This window comes from Labeo rohita, chromosome 22 (assembly GCF_022985175.1).
Source record: "Labeo rohita strain BAU-BD-2019 chromosome 22, IGBB_LRoh.1.0, whole genome shotgun sequence".
In the NCBI taxonomy this organism is placed as follows: Eukaryota; Metazoa; Chordata; class Actinopteri; order Cypriniformes; family Cyprinidae; genus Labeo; species Labeo rohita.
This window is the reverse complement of record NC_066890.1, coordinates 31,318,898-31,333,699: the sequence shown is the minus strand read 5'-3', so window position 1 is coordinate 31,333,699 and position 14,802 is coordinate 31,318,898. Positions and strand designations below refer to the sequence as shown.

The window sequence follows — 14,802 nt, the reverse complement described above, 5'->3', positions numbered from 1 at the left end:
CTGTGATGTATGTGTGCTATCAGGGGTCCTATAGACGTATTGCAGATGAGCAAACAATAAAAAAATATGTCTTGCAGGTGTAAATGCAGACGTCAAATAGACGTCTCTGAGATGTATGTATACTATCAAGGAGACGTCTATTTGACGTCTGCATTTACATCTGCGAGACGTAATTTTTACATTTCGAATGTATGTAAAACTGACATCTTAAAGATGTCTGTTAGATGTTTGTACACAAAAGATGCTTTCCAGATCAAGTGATCTTTAACAGACATCTTGTAGACGCACGTGTGCTATCCGGTTTCTGATTTCAATAGTGAGCCGAAAGGTTTCTCCTCAGCTTATAGTGTATTTTGAGTTTAATTTGCATGATTTGTTCTTCTTTTTTACACACAGCTGTGATTCCGCCATATTGCGTTTATACAACAGTTTGACGTAACGAGTTTGTAAATACATAAGAAAAAACTACTTACACACAGCTGTGATTCGGCCATATCGATTTTATACAACAGTTTGACGGCATGAATGTGTAAATACATAACAAACAACAACAGAGTGTCTTTAAAAACCTCTTTTGTGCGAACTAACGATAACTTTCTTCCACCATGCATTCAAATCTGTTTGACAGTTGAACAGCTCAGCGCAAGTGTCCGTTACTAATTTGAAAATGTCGCTTTAAAACTAGTAACGACAGAACGTTGAGTTGCTTCATTGAATTACTCTATTAAAGGCTCACTGTATGTAGTAGTAGTAGTATTATGAGAGAGAGATGGACTGAGCAAGTCCGATTACCTGAATCTGATACAGCATTCATTCTTCAAATTTATAATAAAACATTACTTTGAATGTCCACGTGTCGTACAGTTAATATCTTTTCATCTGTAAGGGCGATTTCCAATGACATTTGTTGGCTGCGTTTTACATGCTGTTGTTGAAAGTAAAAATAACTTCCTTGATTATAACCACGTTTCACAGTCTTTTTCAGTTTAAATGTCTTTATTTGCTTAATCACTCAATTAAAACAGCAAGACGCCATCTAATGGCGGAACAATGTAACTATAATCGACAACAAACACGCAAACCGTTTCTCAGTACTAATTACTATAATTAAACACGACTATTATTTATATAAAATACTGTTAATTTAATAATAATATTTAAGAAACAACAACAGCCATCATAGAAGTTTCAAGGCATTTCAGTTAAAACTACAAAGGCAGCGCTCTGATATACAGCATTGTATTTACATAAAATAACGTGATGAAATTTTCCCCTCAGTCAGAACGATTTGCTCTGGAATATAATAGATTAATGAGACCAAAGTCTGCCCGTTAGGTTTTCCCAAAATGAATTACATCTCTTGTTTAACCACTACAGAGACATCAGAGCCAGCGGCAAATTCCAGAAGATCTGGCCGAGGTGAGACTGCTCACATCTCAGAATCAGAATCAGAACAGCTTTATTGCCAAGTATGCTAACGCATACAAGGAATTTGTTTTGGTGTCACAGGCTTCCAGTGCACAGAGACGACAACAACAACACAGAGAAAATAATATAAGTTGAGAATAAAAAAATACATATATGTAAATATAAATAGACAAAAATTGCAATATAAGATTTAAGAAAATAAATAAATTGTATATACAGTTGTGCTACAGAAGATAGAAAAAAAAACAGAATATAATAGAATAGAGTAGAGTAGAGTAGAATAGAACAGAATGAGATGTCGGGATGTACTGAGATGTAGGTGGTAACAAATAAAGGTTATTGCACATATTTTTATTACACAATTGGGGGGGGTCGGGAACATTTAACTGTTCATTAGGTATATTGCCAGAGGGAAGAAACTGTTCTTGTGTCTGGCTGTCCTGGTATTTGTGGCTCTGTAGCGCCGACCAGTTGGCAAAAGTTCGAAAAGGGGATGACATGGGTGTGAGGGATCCAGAGTGATTTTCTGAGCCCTTTTCCTCACTCTGGATGTATACAGTTCTTGAAGGGTGGGCAGGGGAGCACCAATAATCCTCTCGCCGGTCCGAACCGTTCTCTGTAATCTTCTGATGTCTGATTTTGTAGCTGAAGAAAACGTCGAAGCAAATTTTCAAATAGACGTTATTTTTTATTAACAAACCGCATATTTGAAGTCTAAAGCATATCCTTGCTTTAAACACTGTTAAAACCACACTTCGCGACACAAACAGTATTATTTATAAAATTATAGTGGATTTAGGCATCCTCCATTAAACTCACTGTGAGAAATGTATACCACAAACAAAGTGATACAAACTGAAACGGTGTTAGCAGTTTTCAACATTGATATTAATAAGAAATGTTTCTTGATCACTAAATCAGCATATTAGATGGATTTCTAAAGGATCATGTGACACGACGTCTAGAGTAATGATGCATACAACTGTTTTCACTGTATAAACAAATTCTGCTTTGTTAAGTAGAATTTATTCTTTCAAATACAGCTTCTAATATATATATAAAAAAGATGAAGTAGGCATTTTTACTGCACGTTAGGCAGTGCTGACTAATGCTTCACCTCAAACTAGTATAGTGATGCACAAGAAAATCTGACCAAGGACAAATAGCCTTGTTTGTACTGTAGTACAATCATCGATTGTGAGAGAAAAAATACAAACATAACTCAGGATTTGTGGCATTCGAGAAAAACACAGAACATTTTTTGCTAAAATCAATATTAATACATTATACAATAGTAAACAATTTATTATTTATACTCTTTCTATTTACTGCATTTACAATATGATTTATAAATTCAGCAAATGCTGCCAACAGTAAGCGCACAGGCAAATGGAGTTATTTCACTGGTAATAATCCCCTTTGCCTTAGAGGTAAAAAATAAATAAATAAATGAAAAAAAAAAAAAATCAATAGGTAGCATGAGCAAAAAGGGGGATTGATGCATTCAAAACCCCAAGCTCAGCTCACTAGCAGTTCATTCTCATCCCCAAGTGAAATACAATTCCTATTATGTACAGCTGCATTATAGTTTATCACAATGCGCTCGACGGCCGGTCGTCCTTCTCACTTGCATATGGGGAGGTGAGAATGTAATTGCTGCAAGACAGATTGAATGAATGACATGAGGAAAGGAGGAGGAAGAGAGGCCGTGGCTATTCTGAGCGAGAGCGCAAAAATTCATTGATTTATTTTCATTAGAGTGGGCTTTCGCCCCCGGCACCTCGTGTCTGGCCTTGCCCTGCCGTTATTTGATTTGATTTAATGTAAAGAAGGGAGTCTGCTACCAGAACAGGGAAATTTCATCTCTCCCGGCCCAACAACTCCCCGCCATAATTAAGCAGGGAGATTGGAAAGCTGGGCAATGGTGACTGCTCTATCCTGACCGTAATGTGCTTTTTCATTTACTTCATTTTTTTTATTTATTAATTAATTGAACTATTTTGGAGTAATCTTGCTTTTTAAAAGTGGTAAGAGAAGCTATTTGTTGCAATAAAAAAGGATTAAAATAAGTAAGTAAATAAATAAATATATAAAGGGTCATGTGGAGTTATTTGTTACATAAATAATATTTCAAAAATGATAATATATAATATAAATTAAGAGTATTTGTTGTTGTTATTTGTTGCTGATTATTGAATATTTAATTAAATTAAAATGGGTCAGTAGGAGTTATTTGATAGATAAATAAATAAATAAATAAATGGTCATGAGAAATTATTTGTTACATAAATAATAATTCAAAAACAATATGTACAAATATGTTACATAAATGAAAAAAAAAGCCAGGATGAGTTATTTGCTGATCATTATTGATTATTTAATTAAATTAATAAGGGTCAGCAGGAGTTATCTGATAGATAGATAAATAAATAAATAAATGATCATGAGGAGTTATTAGTTACATAAATAATCATTCAAAAACATTAATTTATAATATAAATTAGTGGAAAATAGGCCGGGATGAGTTATTTGTTGCTGATTATTGATTATTTAATTAAGTTTATAAGGATCAGAGTTAATAAAAATAAATAAATAAATGAGAGGTTATTTTTTATATAAATAATCATTCAAAAACTATTTATATATAATATAAATACAATAAATATATATATATAAAAAAGGCCAGCTAGGATAAATTATTTGCTGCTGATTATTACATTAATAAATTGATGAAAATATATAAATATGCAATTAATAAAGCCAGGAACATTTACTTACAGCATTAAAAACAAACAAACAAATAAATAAACAAATGATCACGAGGAGGATTGATACATAAATAACCATTCAAAAATAATTAATATTTAACATAAATTAAGAAAAAAAGGCCAGGATGAGTTATTTGTTGCTGATTATTGATTATTTAATTGATAAAAATATATAAATTACTAAAGCCAGGAGCAGTTACTTACTGCATAAATAAACAAATAAATAAATGGCCAGGTGGAGTTATTTGTTAAATAAATAACATTGTATTTTTATATAAATTAATGATGAACAAACAAACAATTCAATCAATCAATCAACAAGTACATGGACAAGTTATAAATGAATGAATGAAAAAAAAAGAGACTTAATAAGGCCAGGTATTTGTTGCATAAATAAATAAATACATTCAAACTTAATATGTTAATAATAAGTAAAATAAAATATTTAAATATTATTTATTTATTATTATTTAAAAACATATATAACAACTATTTGATAATAGTTAATAAAATAGATTAATAAAATATAAGTAAGAATATTAAACAATAAAAATAATTAAATTAAAAATAAATAAATGTAATTAATACAAATATATATCTTGCTTATAGTTGTACATCCAATATAAATAGAAAAAAAAAAGAGACAAAATTCTGACAAGAAATTGATTAGGTGTCACCATGGGCAAATCAAATGGACCAGGCCTGCGTTTCCCAATAGCGTTATCTCTTAGTGAGCTACGAAGACTCTAAAGGTACAGTGCCCTCTACTAATATTGGCACCCTTGGTAAGTATGAGCAAAGACGGCTATGAAAATAAATCTGCTTTGTTTATCTTTATGATCTTACATTCAAAAAATTCACAAAATGCTAACCTTTCATTGAAGTAAAACAATTAAAAGTGGGGGAAACTTATGTTATGAAATAAATGTTTTTCTCATATGCATGTTGGGCATAATTATTGGCACCCTTAGAAATTATAATGAGTAAAATATCTCTGAAGTATATTCCCATTCATATTTGCATTTATTTAGCACACTAGAATGACTAGGAGTATGATATTGTCCAGCAATAACTTCCTGTTTCACAGGATTATAAATATGAGGAGCACAAAGGCCAAATTCCCTTAATCATCCATCTCAAGGAATAAAACCAATTAATATAGTTCTGATGTGCAGAACAAAATTGTTGAGCTTCACAAAATAGAAAGTGGCTGTAAGAAAAGAGCTAAAGCATTGAAAATCCCAATTTCCATCATTAGGACAATAATTAAGAATTCCGATCAACTAAAGATGTTACAAATCTGCCTGGAAAAGGACGTGTGTCTATATCGTCCTAATGCATGGTGAGGAGGAGAGTTTAAGTGTCCAAAGACTCTCCAAGGATCACAGTAGGAGAATTGCAGAGATTAACTGAGTCTTGGGGCCAAAAGACTAAAAAAAAAAAAATTCAAACAGCCCCTACGTCACCACATGTTGTTCAGGAGGGTTTTAAGAAAAATCCTCAATGCTCATCCAAAAACAAACTCCAGCATATTCAGTTGTCAGACACAACTTGAATTTCAAATGGGACTGGCTTCTGTGGTCAGATGAAACTAAAAAAAAGAGCTTTCTGGCAGCAAACACTCAAGATAGGTTTGGTACAAAAAGTACCCCATGCCCACTGCTGGATCTTTAATGTTGTGGGCTTTAATGTTTCCTACCAGAGGTCCTGGACATCTTGTTCAGATACATGGCATCATGGATTCTAGCAAATACCAACAGATAAAAAATGTAAACCTGACTGCATCTGTTAGAAGTTCTATAATGAGCTGTGGTTGGATCTTCCATCAGGACAATGATCCAAATCAAACATCAAAATCAACACAAAAATGTGTCACTGAGCATAAAATGAAGCTTCTGCCATGGCCGTCCCAGTTGCCTGACCTGAACCCTATAGAAAATGCGTGAGGTGAACTGAAGAGAAGAAGCACCAGCATGGAGCTGAGAAACTAAAGGATCTGAAGAGTTTGTGAATGAAGGAATGGTCTCTGATCTCTAGTCAGGTGTTCTCCAAACTCTTCAGGCATTACAGAGCTGTTATCTTGAATAAAGGACATTGCAATAATTGGGTGCCAATAATTGTGGTCAACATGAACTACAGAAAAACATTTATTTTATAAAGAGATTTTCCACCTGCTTTCCGTGGTTTTACTTAAATGATAGGTTAGAATATTGTGAATTTTTTGAATGAAAGATTAAAAGGATAAACAATGCAGATTTATTCTTACAGCCACCTTTGCTCATATTTACCAAGGGTGCCAATATTAGTGGAGGGCACTGTATATCTTAACTACAGGTGCACCTTTTCTAGTCGTGTTCCCCGAACTATACCTTAGGAGGTTGCTTAAGATATACCTTCTTACGTACGACGTTACCGGGTGCTTTATATATTCAAATTGCAAACTATATCCAACCCTGAACATTTTAAATAATTTCAAGCCAGCAACCTCATGCCCAAACATGCGTATCATTAACTGGCAGTATGTCTTCACTGGTTTTTTAAAGAGTCATTTATATTATCATAATATATTTTTCCATAGTATCTTTTATTTACTCCACAACCAGGGTTGATTGCCCAGCAGCTGCATCACATTGTTTGTATAAATCTCTTATTTCTGTTGTTGTATGAGCTACTGAGGGGGTACAGTAGCTGTGTCGAGACAGAATCAGACCAACAAGATCTTTTAGCGAATGCGTACAGTCGAACGCGTAGCCTTTCAAAGTATACTCCATTTGATGTTATGCACGAATGCAGACGGTCCACACATGCGCTCTAGAAAGCCTCATCTATGTCCAGTGTCTGCTTTATTTTCCAAGTTGTTATGACTGATATCTGATATTTTTAACCTCTCTTAAGGCTCCGCGGACTGCGCTGTCTTTGGTTTTGCACAGCTCCCTGTATCGCTGCAGTTTGACTAAACTCTCCACCACAATCATTCTCTTTAAATAAACCTTTACTGCCTAATAGTTTGCTAGGTGATGTGCCTTTGGATAATGTGGTCAAATATATTTATACTCACTTCTGCTGTAGGTGAAACTGGATCACAAATAATTTGCGTGAACATAGACGCGTTTATGGCGATCGGGAGCCGCGTTCCCTTGACAAACAAACGTAATCCACTTCAGCGGCTCAGATGTCGGGAGTAAATGACGACCACTATATTCACTGAAACAATGGAGGTCGGACTGTTACTACTGATCTGAGGTAAGACGCTCATGTCAATCAACTATCGTGGGAGCGGCCTCTGTTGATGTGACACCACAATGACAGGCATCTGAGAACGGCTCGATTTGAAAAAGGGGATATTATTTTTACAGATTAATTAAAAACCACTGCATGGATTTTTATCATTATAGTGTAGATTTGTACATACACTGCCAACACACATTGATGTTCAAACAACATGAAGAAGTCAACTTAGCATCCAATGACCCCTTTAAGAATTATATACGTGTAGACCAATATAAATGTGAACTGTGAACTGTAAAATGTGATAAGGTATAGCTAAGAGTGGTCCTGACTTACAGAAGGTTAACCTAACTAAGAACGTTTCAGGAAACACATATTAAAGGGGTCATCGGTGTTACGTTTGAGCACAATCAGGCAACAGGCGGCGGGTCCAAATGCAGTTTAAGATCCTTTAATGATAATCCACAGAGATATGTCCAAAATAAATGACAGAACCAAGCAGGTGTCACAAGAAACACAGGAGGTAACATTTATCAACAACTCACCCCCGACAATGGCAGACTGAGGCTTAATATACACACATGCGATCAAACAGGAAATGGAACACAGCTGAACCAGGTACACACTAATAAAAAACACAGCATGATGGGAAATGGAGTCCATGACCAAAACAACAGGCAGAAACACAAAACCACACAGGAACACCCTCTAGTTGCCTCATTGTGGTGCAGGCAACCGGGTGTGACATAGCCCCCCCTCTAAGGGCGGATTCCAGACGCCCTACAATATCAAAGTCCAGGACGGCGGTGGTACAGAGGCAGATATGGGGGAGGGAAGGAGGGCCAGGACCATGGAGAGGCACGGGAGGCAGAGGTGGAACAGAGGGTGAAGGCCACAGATGAGTCCACAGAGCAGAGGGTCGAGACCAGATCAGTATCAGAGATGAGGTTGATAGAACTAAAGGCAGAGGCCATGGAGTAATCAGCAAATCAGAGGGCAGGAACCAGAGTAAAGCCTTGGGCAGAGCTGATTGAACTAAAGGCGGTGGCCATGGTGGAATTAGCAGAGAAGAAGGCAGAGACCAGAGTAAGGCCAGAGGTGGAATTGATTGGTCTGAAGGTGGTGGCCATGGTGGAGTTAGCGGAGCAGAGTGTGTGGCATGGTGGCATGGTGGCAATCCTGATTGGCCGGACTCCATGGCCATTGGAGCCCACGGCCTACTGCCTCCCCCCAAAAAATGTTTAGGGGACTCTTCATCATCCACCTCCCCCACAGTGAATTCGGAGCCACAACACCGTAAAACAAAGTCAATATATTGTGCCAGGGTCCAGCCTGGATCCTCATCAGGCAAGTTAAGACTGATATCCAGGTCAAGCCCACTCCAAAAACAGTCCTTCAGCATCACATCATTACCAGATACAAGATGGCAATGCAAAAGAAACTCCTCCACATAAGCCTCGATATTACATCCACTTTGATAAATGGAACAGAGTTTCTTTATAGGGTCACAATAAGTACCTTGTCGTGGGCGCATGATGGAAACTGCTGGATCCCTTGTTGCGGTGAGTTGTTCTGTTACGTTTGAGCACAATCAGGCAACAGGCGGTGGGTCCAAATGCAGTTTAAGATCCTTGCAGGCAACCGGGTGTGACAATCGGATGCTAAGTTCACTTTTACATGTTGTTTGAACATTAATGTGTGTTGGCAGTGTATGTACAAATCTACGCTATAATGATAAAAATCCATGCAGTGGTTTTTAATTCATCTGTAAAAATAATATCCCCTTTTTCAAATCGAGCCGTTCTCTGATGCCTGTCGTTGTGGCGCCAACAGAGGCCGCTCCTATGATAGTTGATTGACGTGAGCATTTTACCTCAGATCAGCTGTAACAGTCCAACCTCCATGTTTGATGCCAGAGCAGGGATGTAAGTTAGACAAGAATATCTCCGATTGAGGTGTTGTGTTGCTGGTTGTAATAATGAACACAGTGGTCGTCATTTACTCCCGACATCTGAGCCACTGAAGATGCAGTTGATTACGTTTGTTTGTGAAGGGAATGCGCCTCCCGATCTACATATATCCGTCTATGTTTGCGCGAATCATTCGTGATCCAGCTTCACTTACAGCAGAAGTGAGTATAAGGTTTTTTTTATGAATCTTTGCGATCACCTTTCCTAATAATGTGCTAGTTAGCAAGTTCAGCGGCTAAACACAGCTAAAGTAAACAGGCTCGTCACTCCACAGAGAGAAGAGAGGGGTGGGGCGAGCAGAGCTCATTTGCATTTAAAGCAGCCTCAACCAGAATGAGATGATTTTTGCAGAGCTGATTTTGGCAAGGTAAAAAGGGTGTTGTTTTACACAAACATTAAGAATTTTTAACCACAGTACATTATAGACTTTTCATTAAGACCCTGAAGAATCATATCAACTTGTGGAAAATGGGCATCCGATGACCCCTTTTACAATAAGGCACAGCTTAAGGTGTAACTTAAGAACGACGTAGTGTTAAGCACGTTTCGAGAAACGCAGCCCGAAAAACGTTGAACTATGTTGATAACGACGGAACTTGCAACCACAGTTGGCTAACGATGCTTTTGGGAAACGCACCCCAGATCAGGAAAAAAAAAAAAAAACATGCAGAAAAACTTGTCTAATATTTCACATAAACATAGTAACAGGGACCTAAATATACTATATTTGCAATCATCTATAACTCTTTCTTATTATCAAAATGCAATAAAAATGTATGTATGCAGTCTAACGTCTCTCCACCATACAGATACAGCGTCATTATGTGTGCAGCGACACGGACAACCTCAGTCAGTGAAGTCACAGTACAGCCGTGAAAAACTCATTTCTATTAAAAAAAAAAAGCATGAAAAATGTGTCGGAGGCTGCAGAGTGAGCTGCACCAGAAAAAAACAAGCACAAAAACACTTTCTAATAAATGCTTCAAAGAAACTCATATTAATATAGTTTCATGTGGAGCGTCAGATGTGCTTAAAAGATTTTTTTCATATATATATATATGATAAATTTCCTGAAGAGTCTCATGTGGTTTTGTTACAGACTGCTTTTTAAAACACAACTGTGCTAATATTTGCACTTTAATATATATTTATTGGACCTACTTGTTTTTACAAACCGCTAAATCCTGCTAAATGTGAAAGGAAACAGCATCAATACCCTGAACTCGCTGTTAAGCTGCATATTTACAGTAAGTATGATGGAATAAATTCATCTATGATGACATTTAGCTAAAGCATGAAGGATAATGTCCTCTGTAACAGGCAGCAGTCATTTGGGGTGAATAATAGTGAGTATCTTGGTGGAGATGATGGCGGCCCACTCCACTAACAGCACTTATCCTCTGTCCCCACAGAAATAGACTGTACACAGGTGAAACCGCTGGCCGGTGAGTGCTTGACAACATCGATGGAAGGGGTAAATGGACATGCAATTTTCTTGTTGAATCAAGGCACACATCTTCACAAACATGTCACGAAGCAAACCGGTTAGCTGAGAGGAAAGATTCGATTTGAGCGTGGTCTGATGAGGGTCCTGAATCAGTAGTGATGGTCAACCAAAGGTCCTGTGTTATTTACTGAGGTGAAAGACAGCAGATTTACATTTGCATTTGCTTGGAAATATATTTAGACGTTACGAATAGGGCGCTATGATTTCTGCAATGAATGAATTGTTCAGACGCGCTGTTTCATTACCATACGCTTACTAAAGTGTGCGTGACGCTTCACCATTTGTAAAATCATGTTTACTGTTAGTTTTTAAGAATTATCAGTAGCATTTGTATTAAATCCATATTTATTGAATTGAATTAAAAATCGAGAATCAAATTAAGAATCGAAACTAATCGAATAGAGAGCGTTCGAATCGGAATCTAATCGAATAGGGACATGTGAATTCATATCCAGCCCTTATATATAATCAGACTATAAATAAATAAATTATTTAAATAAATAAATTGCTTAATTTAGGTAATTAAATAATAAAATAAAGAATTTATTAAACAAACAAACAAACAAATAAACAGAATCGACCTGTGATTGTATTCCAATTTCTTTTTAGTGAGGAGAGTGGTGACCAAACATTTACTGTTTAACATTAATTAATTTTTGTTTATTAAATTATATCAATTAATAATATTAAATAATATTAATTTGTTTATTTGTATTTATTATTATTATTATTATTATTATTATTATATCAATAATAATAATAATAAATATTATTTTTATTATTGCTGAATAATATATAAAATAAATTAATCAACAATAAATTAATAAATTTAATTATTATTATTATTATTATTTTATTATTATATACATTTATTATTACCATAGGTAAATAAATAAATAAATTTGTGTATTGAAATCTCTCTTTAGTGAGGAGAGTGAGTGGTGACCAAACATTTACTGTTTAACATTAATAAACAATTTTTGTTTATCAAATTATATCAATTAATAATATTAAATAATATTAATTTGTTTGTTTATTTGTATTATTTATTATTATTACATCAATAATAATAATAAAAATATTATTTTTATTATTGTTGAATAATATATAAAATAAATGAATCAACAATAAATTTTATTATTATTTTTATTATTATTATTTTATTATTATATACATTTACTATTATTATTACTATTATTATTTATAATTATTATTACCGTAGGTAAATAAATAAATAAATGTGTGTATTGCAATCTGTCTTTAGTGAGGAGAGTGAGTGGTAGCCAAATATTTATTGTTAAACATTATTAAACATTTTTTGTTTGCATACACTAATGTGTATAATAATAATAATAATAATAATAATTATAATTATTATTATTATTATTAACTTGTCTGTTTGTATTTATAATTATTATTATAATCACTATTAATTATAATAGTTTTTATTGTTATTATTTCATAAAACATGTAGTTCACATAATGATAGTATTAATAATAAAACATAAAATCGCAGAATATCTAAATATAATAATAATAATAATAGAATATTTTTATATGCAATAAAATATATTTGCAATAAATATCTACATTTTATAAATATTCAGCAATGTATAGTGTAATATTTATAACAACAACAACAATAATAATAATAACAATAAATAATAAAGTATAAATTGCCAAATGTTTATTATTTTTAATATTACTATTATAACTTTTAATATTACATTTGTAAATAAAAAGGAAAAAATGCAATAAATATATACATCTTAAATATCTGGCAATGTATAGTGTAGTATTTATAACTATATTATTATTATTATTATTATCCATTTCTGTTTTCCATTCTTTCTCCCAATATATATTATATTATTATGCTACAAACTGCTGATTATTAACATTTTAAAACTAAAGATTATTTTTAAAATCTTTCTTTCTTTTACATGATCAAATTCCCTTCAAACACTGTTTTCCTGTGATTTGGGAGCAGCAAGACAATTGAAATCATTAAATTATAAATGATAATTTGTTTACTCAGGAGGGGGTTCGACTCCTCCTCCCCAGTCCTTCCGCTGGATCTCATCCCCTCAAAGCTCACGCTTCCCTTCCTTTCTGTCCTCCATCTCCAGGGAAGGATTGCTCACGATAAGGGAAAGCCTCTGAATTACCTTCCTGCTGCCCGAATTCATGCTCGAGGAGAACGTAAGCAGCGAGGCCGCAAAGCATGACTTTGTTTCCCCAGGCCCTCGACTCAAACACACACAAACACTCACAACAGCAATCATGCACGTTTTGCACCCGCATTTAAACAGATACGTAGTAAATTAGGCCGCTCTCCGGATACAGTCGCACCAACCATGTGAAAAATGGTTTCGTCTGTAATGTTTTGTGTGCAAGCGTGATCTAATTTGCCACGTTAAATAAACAGAAATCAAATGCAGATACCTTCTTAAAAACCAAATTACGCCTCGGAGTCAAGGAATAAAAAATTGCTTCGGTCCCACATGGGTAAATAATGAATGTAAGAAGCATGGCGAAATATACCGAATCTGCATTTAGATGGAAATGTTTTTACAAGCATAACCCCCCGGAGATCGGTCTTTTGTTTGAAATTCTGCCGTTGTTTTTAATCTTTCCTCGTCCGTCTGAGGTCGAGCCAAAACGAAAGTAAAATACACAGGGTTATAAGGCCAAAAACTAGCAAAACATACAGCGACTGCTTGATGTATTGTGACTATTTACCGTCGTCTTTGAACACCTAAAAATGCATTAAATGCTGTCAGAAGCCTTTTTAAACCCAGAACAGGAAACACAAGGCAAAAGCGCTTGAACGCATCTCCTGCACGTACATTTCCCCCCCTTCTCTCTTTCTTTTTCTGCAGGCTAATGTAATTGGCTGCTTGCTGACAGTGGCCCCATTGTCTTCAATTACCCAGCAGCCGCCGAATGACTGATCGATTGCGGGCCGGGGTTATGCTGACGAGCCGTGCCTTATGTAGTTATTTCAATCATTTGTTTCGCCGGTGATATTTGAGGGACTTTATGAAGTAATGTGTTTTTATTACCACACCGACCGCAAGGAACGTCGCAATTAATGATGGTAAAACATAATAAAGTTGGGGAAAAGAAAAGGAAATGAAAATAAAAAATGAGCCTGATAATGTCAAGCTACTTTCTTCACACAACCTTCGTCTTAATAGTGACAGACGGCGTTTGGTGGTTTTTATGTGAGCTGTGAATGTTAACTGCTTCCTTAAACATGCTGTAATGCTCACCGCGACAGCCGATATATACAAAGTTAACGGCCGACGGGATGATAAATCCAAATGCGTGCTGTAATCTCTCTTCAGTGCTGTAAAGTAAGCGCTGGCCAAATATTTACAAGCTGCTTATTTCCAATGTGTAATAAAAAGGAGACTAAGAATAAAGTAATTAAATAATAAAATAAAGAATGTATTATCATATAAATAAATAAATAATCAACTGTATTGCGATCTCTCTTTAGTGAGGAGAGTGAGCAGTGGCCAAATATTTATTGTTAAACATTAATAAACAATTTTTGGTTTGCTTACACTAACGTGTACAATAATAATAAGCAGACGCTATTTACAGTAACTCCGCCCACTCCGCCGTGTGACTGGGGTAGTCAACACTACAAAAGTTGATTGGTGTACAACAGCTCAAGTGGTGTAGACGGTGAAGTATTTTTGACACGATCGACCCGAGTTCGAATCCGCCTTTTGCCAACCTTTTTTCTAATCTAGGTAATCGACGGCTATTTGCACTTAGTGTAAATACTTTAAACAGCTGCTGCCATAATAATATTACTGGTAATAATAATAATAAAAAAAATAAATAAAAATATTAAATAATATTAATTTGTTTATTATTGTTGTTGTTG

General features: G+C 34.9%; 1 protein-coding gene across 3 annotated transcripts in view; it reads right to left on the bottom strand.

The window, feature by feature from the left end:
* Positions 1-14,802, bottom strand: part of ncanb (neurocan b) — a 212,692-nt gene that overhangs the window by 127,559 nt on the left and 70,331 nt on the right. The gene's annotated exons all lie outside the window — the stretch shown is intronic.